The sequence below is a fragment of the Arachis ipaensis genome, chromosome B06, assembly GCF_000816755.2.
Source record: "Arachis ipaensis cultivar K30076 chromosome B06, Araip1.1, whole genome shotgun sequence".
NCBI classification, from domain to species: Eukaryota; Viridiplantae; Streptophyta; class Magnoliopsida; order Fabales; family Fabaceae; genus Arachis; species Arachis ipaensis.
Window position 1 is genome coordinate 132,264,800 of NC_029790.2, and position 5,836 is coordinate 132,270,635.

At 31.4% G+C, this 5,836-nt stretch overlaps 1 pseudogene; it reads left to right on the top strand.

Annotated features, from left to right (window-relative positions):
* On the top strand, window positions 463–1,557 carry LOC110264184 (annotated as a pseudogene).

Sequence of the window (5,836 nt, forward strand, 5' to 3'; positions counted from 1 at the left end):
TCTACAGGTTCTGTCTCGATTCACCCTCCACAGCCTCCTGTTCTTCTGCCTTCTCCATCTCCCGATGATTCTGGACTGGACGATGCTCCAACTCCTACCGTCATGCCTCCTCCTTCCACTCGTTGTTTCAAGGTGAGAAATCCACCTCCTCATCTTGTTGATTATCATTGTTTCTCTACTATTCTTCATCAACATGAACCTAAGTCTTTCAAAGAAGCCTCCACAAATCCAAATTGGCAACAAGCAATGCAGGAAGAAATACAGGCACTTGAAAAAGCACACACTTGGGACTTGGTTGATTCTCCTTCTAATCAGGAAATTGTGGGAAGCAGATGGGTATACAAGATCAAGACTCGCTCTGATGGTTCTATTGACCGTTATAAGGCACGATTGGTTTCTCAGGGTTGTACGCAAGAGTATGGTATTGACTATGAAGAAACTTTTGCTCCTGTTGCTCGTCTCACATCTGTTCGAGCTCTTCTTGCCATTGCTGCGGTCAAAAAATGGTCTCTCAGTCAGATGGATGTGAAGAATGCTTTTCTTAATGGAGATTTGAAACAGAAGGTATATATGAAACCCCCTCCAGGTTATCCTTGTTCTTCTGGCAAAGTTTGTCTCCTTCGCAAGGCACTCTATGGGCTTAAGCAAGCTCCTCGTGAATGGTTTGACAAGTTCAACACTACCATATGCAGTCTTGGTTTCACTTGCAGTCCTCATGAGAATGCTCTCTTTATTCGTAAAAGTGAACGTGGAGTTGTTCTTCTACTTCTGTATGTTGATGACATGACCATTATTGGAGATGATGCTGATGGTATCTCTGATCTCAAGGCGTCCCTTTAGCGTACTTTTGAGATGAAAGATCTTGGTTCTCTCAGCTATTTTCTTGGTCTAGAAGTCATATCCACTAATGATGGTATCTATCTCTCTCAAGCTAAATATGCTTCAGATCTTCTTGCTCGAGCCGGAATTACAGATAGTCGCACTGAGTCTACTCCTCTTGAGCCTAATGTTCGATTTACTCCTATGGATGGCACTGTTTTGGATAATCCTACTCTCTATCGACAGCTAGTTGGAGGACTCGTCTACTTAACTGTTACCCAACCAGACATCGCCTATCCAGTTCATGTACTTAGCCAGTTCTTGTCAGCTCCTCGTACTACTCACTATGTGGCAGTTCTTCGCATTCTTCGCTACAGCAAAGGCACTTTATTTCATGGCCTTTATTTTTCTGTCTATTCCTCTTTGTCTCTTCAGGCATACTCTGATGCTGATTGGGCTGGTGATCCCACTGATCGTCGTTCTACTACTGGTTACTGTTTGTTTCTTGGCGATGCTCTCATTTCTTGGCGTGCTAAGAAGCAAACATTTACTGCTCGATCAAGCACAGAAGCTGAGTACCGTGCCCTCGCTGACACCACTGCTGAGGTTATCTCGATTCGTTGGCTTCTCGAAGATTTGGGTACTCCTCAGTCGTCCCCTACTGATGTTTTTTGTGACAACCGCAGTGCTATTCAGATTGCACATAATGATGTCTTTCATGAACGCACCAAACATATTGAGATTGATTGTCACTTTGTTCGGCAACGTATCCTTATTGATGCTGTTCGTCTCATTGCTGTTGGAACACTGGATCAGACTGCTGATATCTTCACGAAAGCTCATCACCCGACTCGTTTCTGGACTTTGTTATCCAAACTCAAGATGGTATCCTTAGCTCCCACTTGAGTTTGAGGGGGGATGTTAGAGAATCATTAGAGAATCATTAGAATCATTTTAGATCAGTTAGTATCGTTTATATTTATATATCATATCTGTATATTAATTGTAGGATTCTATGCTTTTATTACTTTGATTCTTCTGGCACCTATATATACCCCTTGTACATTATACTTTTGATCAGACTGAATAATACACAAAACACTTTCTTTAGTTTGGTCTTTTGTTTCTAACAAAATTAAATATTTAAATTTTAATATGTGATATTATTTAAATTTTTATTATTGCAAATACGATATTATAAAAAAATATGGTCAATTAGAATAAGAAATTACTTTTATAAATCAAAACCATCTATATAAAAGGTAATAAATTATAGCACTATCAAACATTGAAGAGATTAAGGATTTATTTATGTTAACAATAAAACTATTAAGCCAGAAATCAACTCCAAGATTGAGAATGAGAATAAAAAATAGTTTAAGAGTTAGTTATCTTAGTGTAACAGAATTTGATGGTTTGCATAACTGTTTTATACTTTTGACAGCTAATATATATTAGAGTAGAGTCTTTTTGGTGTTACACACTCTCATTTAATTATAATTGAGATAATTTGAGGTAATATTCATTCACTAAAATGTTCTTTCACTGATTTTTTGTTTAGCAAATTACTGTTGTAAACAAAATTATCTTTTTATTTGTTCTGGTTCTTTCTTTTTTTTCTTTATTTTTAAAGTTCTGATATAGAACCTCTATATAGTATCAAAAACTCATAGTTATTTCAACCATAGATAATTTTATAGAAAACATAAATTTTGAAAATTTTACGAATTTTGACAAATCTAAAATTTAGGAGTAAATCAGAATGTTATAATTATTTCGAACAAATTTTTTTTTCCCACCATAATTCTTCAACTCCTGCCCTTTTAATCTAATTGCTGACAAACTTGATGAATGAAACTACAAAACATGACAACAACAAGCAATTGTATTCATTCGAAGTCAAGACTTAAAAGATCATCTCTACAAAGATCGAATTCCTCTAAGATTCTCGAGTCTTCAAGATCAACTCAATATTCAGGAATCTCAATACTACAAACAGTGGCTACATGATGATTATAATTTACAATCATGGTTCTTGACATCTATGGACACATATTTTAAGAACAAAAAAGTAGGCATTTTCTTTAGGAATGAAATCTAGAGTAAGATAGAAGAATATTTTGCAGAATCAACTAAATATCGAGTGAATTAACTCAAGGTACAAATCAAAACGATCAAGAAGCATGAATTAATAGTATCTGATTATATTACAAAGATCAAAAGTATAATTGATTCTTTAACACCTGATTACATTACAACTCAAGGTACAACTCAAGTTCAGAATTATTCCTAAACCCAATTTGAGCTTGAGGGGGTATTAAGGTAGAAATCAGCTCCAAAATTGAGAATGAAAATAAATAATAGTTCAAGAGTTGGTTATGACTAATGTAATAAAATTTGGTAGCTTACATAGTTATTTCACACCTTTGACAGCTAGTATATATTAGAGTAAAATATTTCTAGCATTACACACTCTCGTTCAATTGTAATTAAGATTATTTGAAATAGGTGAATGCTACCCAACCCCCTCTAAAATAACATGTAAGTTACCCTTCATTATGTGTCACATAGTTCGGGCGCCAACTTCATCGCCTATATGTTCCATCACATAATTAAATAAAGATATGTTTTTCAATAAAAAAATTTAATAACCAAATTAACCATTAATTATGTGGGTAAGAAGTGATCCATGGCAAAAAGAGGCGCTGACTATACTAGGAAGAGAGGTTGTGTGGGAGGGCAGTAGATGACGATGACGTTGGCGCCCCAACTATGGTTAAAATAAGGACCAATTACAATGTGACACATAATAAAGGATAACTTACATGTTATTTTAGAGGGAGTTGGGTAGCATTTACCTTTGAAATAATATTCATTCAATAAAATGCTCTTTCACTTATTTCTTGTTTAGCAAGTTATTATTGTAAACAAAACTACTCTTCTATTTTTTATGGTTATTTTTCTCTTTTCTTCATCTCTAAGTTTCTGATATAGAACCTTTTTAAAAACTAGTACCTGGCACTTGTATGGTGTTTGAACCTAGCATCCTCATATATTTATTTTATTCCCCTTGATGAATCTTTTGGCTGCAAATCAAGCTGCATGCATGGTGTAGTCGTTTTCATGCATACACTTAAATGATTAACCAATTAAGGATCTTAAATTCTTCTTGTCTCTCTCTTATTCTCTATAATTCCAGCTGAACTATTGCTGTCAAACCAATTATTTTTCTCTTTTCAAAATTTCCCCCTCAGTTTTGTATATGTCAAATTTTCTTTAATTTCTCGTCATTTATTTTTCTTTATTTTTATGAAAAAATTATTAAGTACCAAATGTGAGGAGTATATAAGAATTAGTTTTTCATTAAAAAAAGTAAAGAATAGTAGAAAATTAATAAGATAAAAAATTCATTAACTTATTATCTTATTAATATTTTGAGTTGGACGTGATATTTTTTTATCTTATATTTTTAAAATAACATTCATTGAAGTAAATATATAAAAATTAAATGTTAATGTTGTATGATCAGACTTCAAAATATACCCATGTCAACAAGCGTTATTATTATTTTTAAGATATAAAATCATTTCCATCATATTTGATATTTCTATTTAATAGCATAGTAATAATTTAAAAGAGATTGTCAATTCGTCATGACATCATCGTTTGACAAATTTATTTCTTTTGTTTCAGTTAGTAGTGTAAGTGCAAGTAATTGCTGTAAAAAAGTAAAAAAAAAATTAATATTTAATTTTAAAAATATAAAAATAAATTAAACAAAAATTAGGCATCAAATTATAAACACTCGTAGTTGCTTTAATTTGGCATCACATGCCTCGCTCAAGATGACTAATCATATCATCAATAAATAATGTTTCATATATTTTCGGGGCCCAAATATTTATCATGCAAGGTATAGATCCGCAAATCTAATATTGCAAGTTAGAGAGAGTGAATATAAATTAATTTAATTTCTTATGATATATATAACTTCTGGCCACAACCAATGTTACGTATAGTAAAGTATCTGTATGTGAATCTCTTCATGTTGAAAATAATTTAGAGCCACATATATATGCTCTTAGAATTAAGCAGTTAGGCTCAAATTATTAAAGCATAAAAAGTTGGAAACGACCTTTCTTATCAAAGTGGAAAACACAAATGACTTGTAAGAATAATATTTTATTACATATATATGCTTTTGCTTTAACTAAATTCATTCTTTTGCATCAAGCTTCCTCAGCTCCTTCAATAGTAGAACACTTCTAATAATAGTTTTATGGCTTCCTGAATATTCTACAATATAGTGTTAATCCTTAAATTCTTCCTTGACTATATATAATAACGTTAGATCCATACAATACTACTTAGAAAATAAATGAGAACCCTTAGAAATATAATCACTGATTATGCATAAGCTACTCATTTTATATAATTTCAATTTATATTTAATACATTATTCATATTAGTATTTTTTTATTATTTTATAATTTCAATTTTTAGATTTAAATTATTGATATATTTTAATTAATTTTTTTATATTGTTAGAATAAATTAATGAATTGCTAAATGAAATTATCATCGAAAAATGCGAATTCTGTCTTGTAACTCTTTATTATATACAATTTATTTCAGTATAACTAAAATTAGTTAATAGTTCTCTAGAGATAGAAAATAAAAATTCTATAATAACCATGAAACGAAAATTTTCATATTGAAAGGTTTTAGTTTCTCCACTTATATATGATAAAGAAATGATCACGCTAATATGATTAAAGTAAGAAATTATGTTATTGTTGTCGATCTCTCATATCATTTTCATAAATTACTAATTTACTATAATACCATTCTTTTTTTACCTCATGTATACCATTATATACAGGGTATGCATTCATATTGTGTTTTCATGATTTTGTCAAGCACGTAACTTTCACTTCTCTAAAAGCATCTCTAGAGTATTTTTAAAATATTATTTTTTATACTTGTAAAAATAAATTGATTTAAAATTAAAATTTGG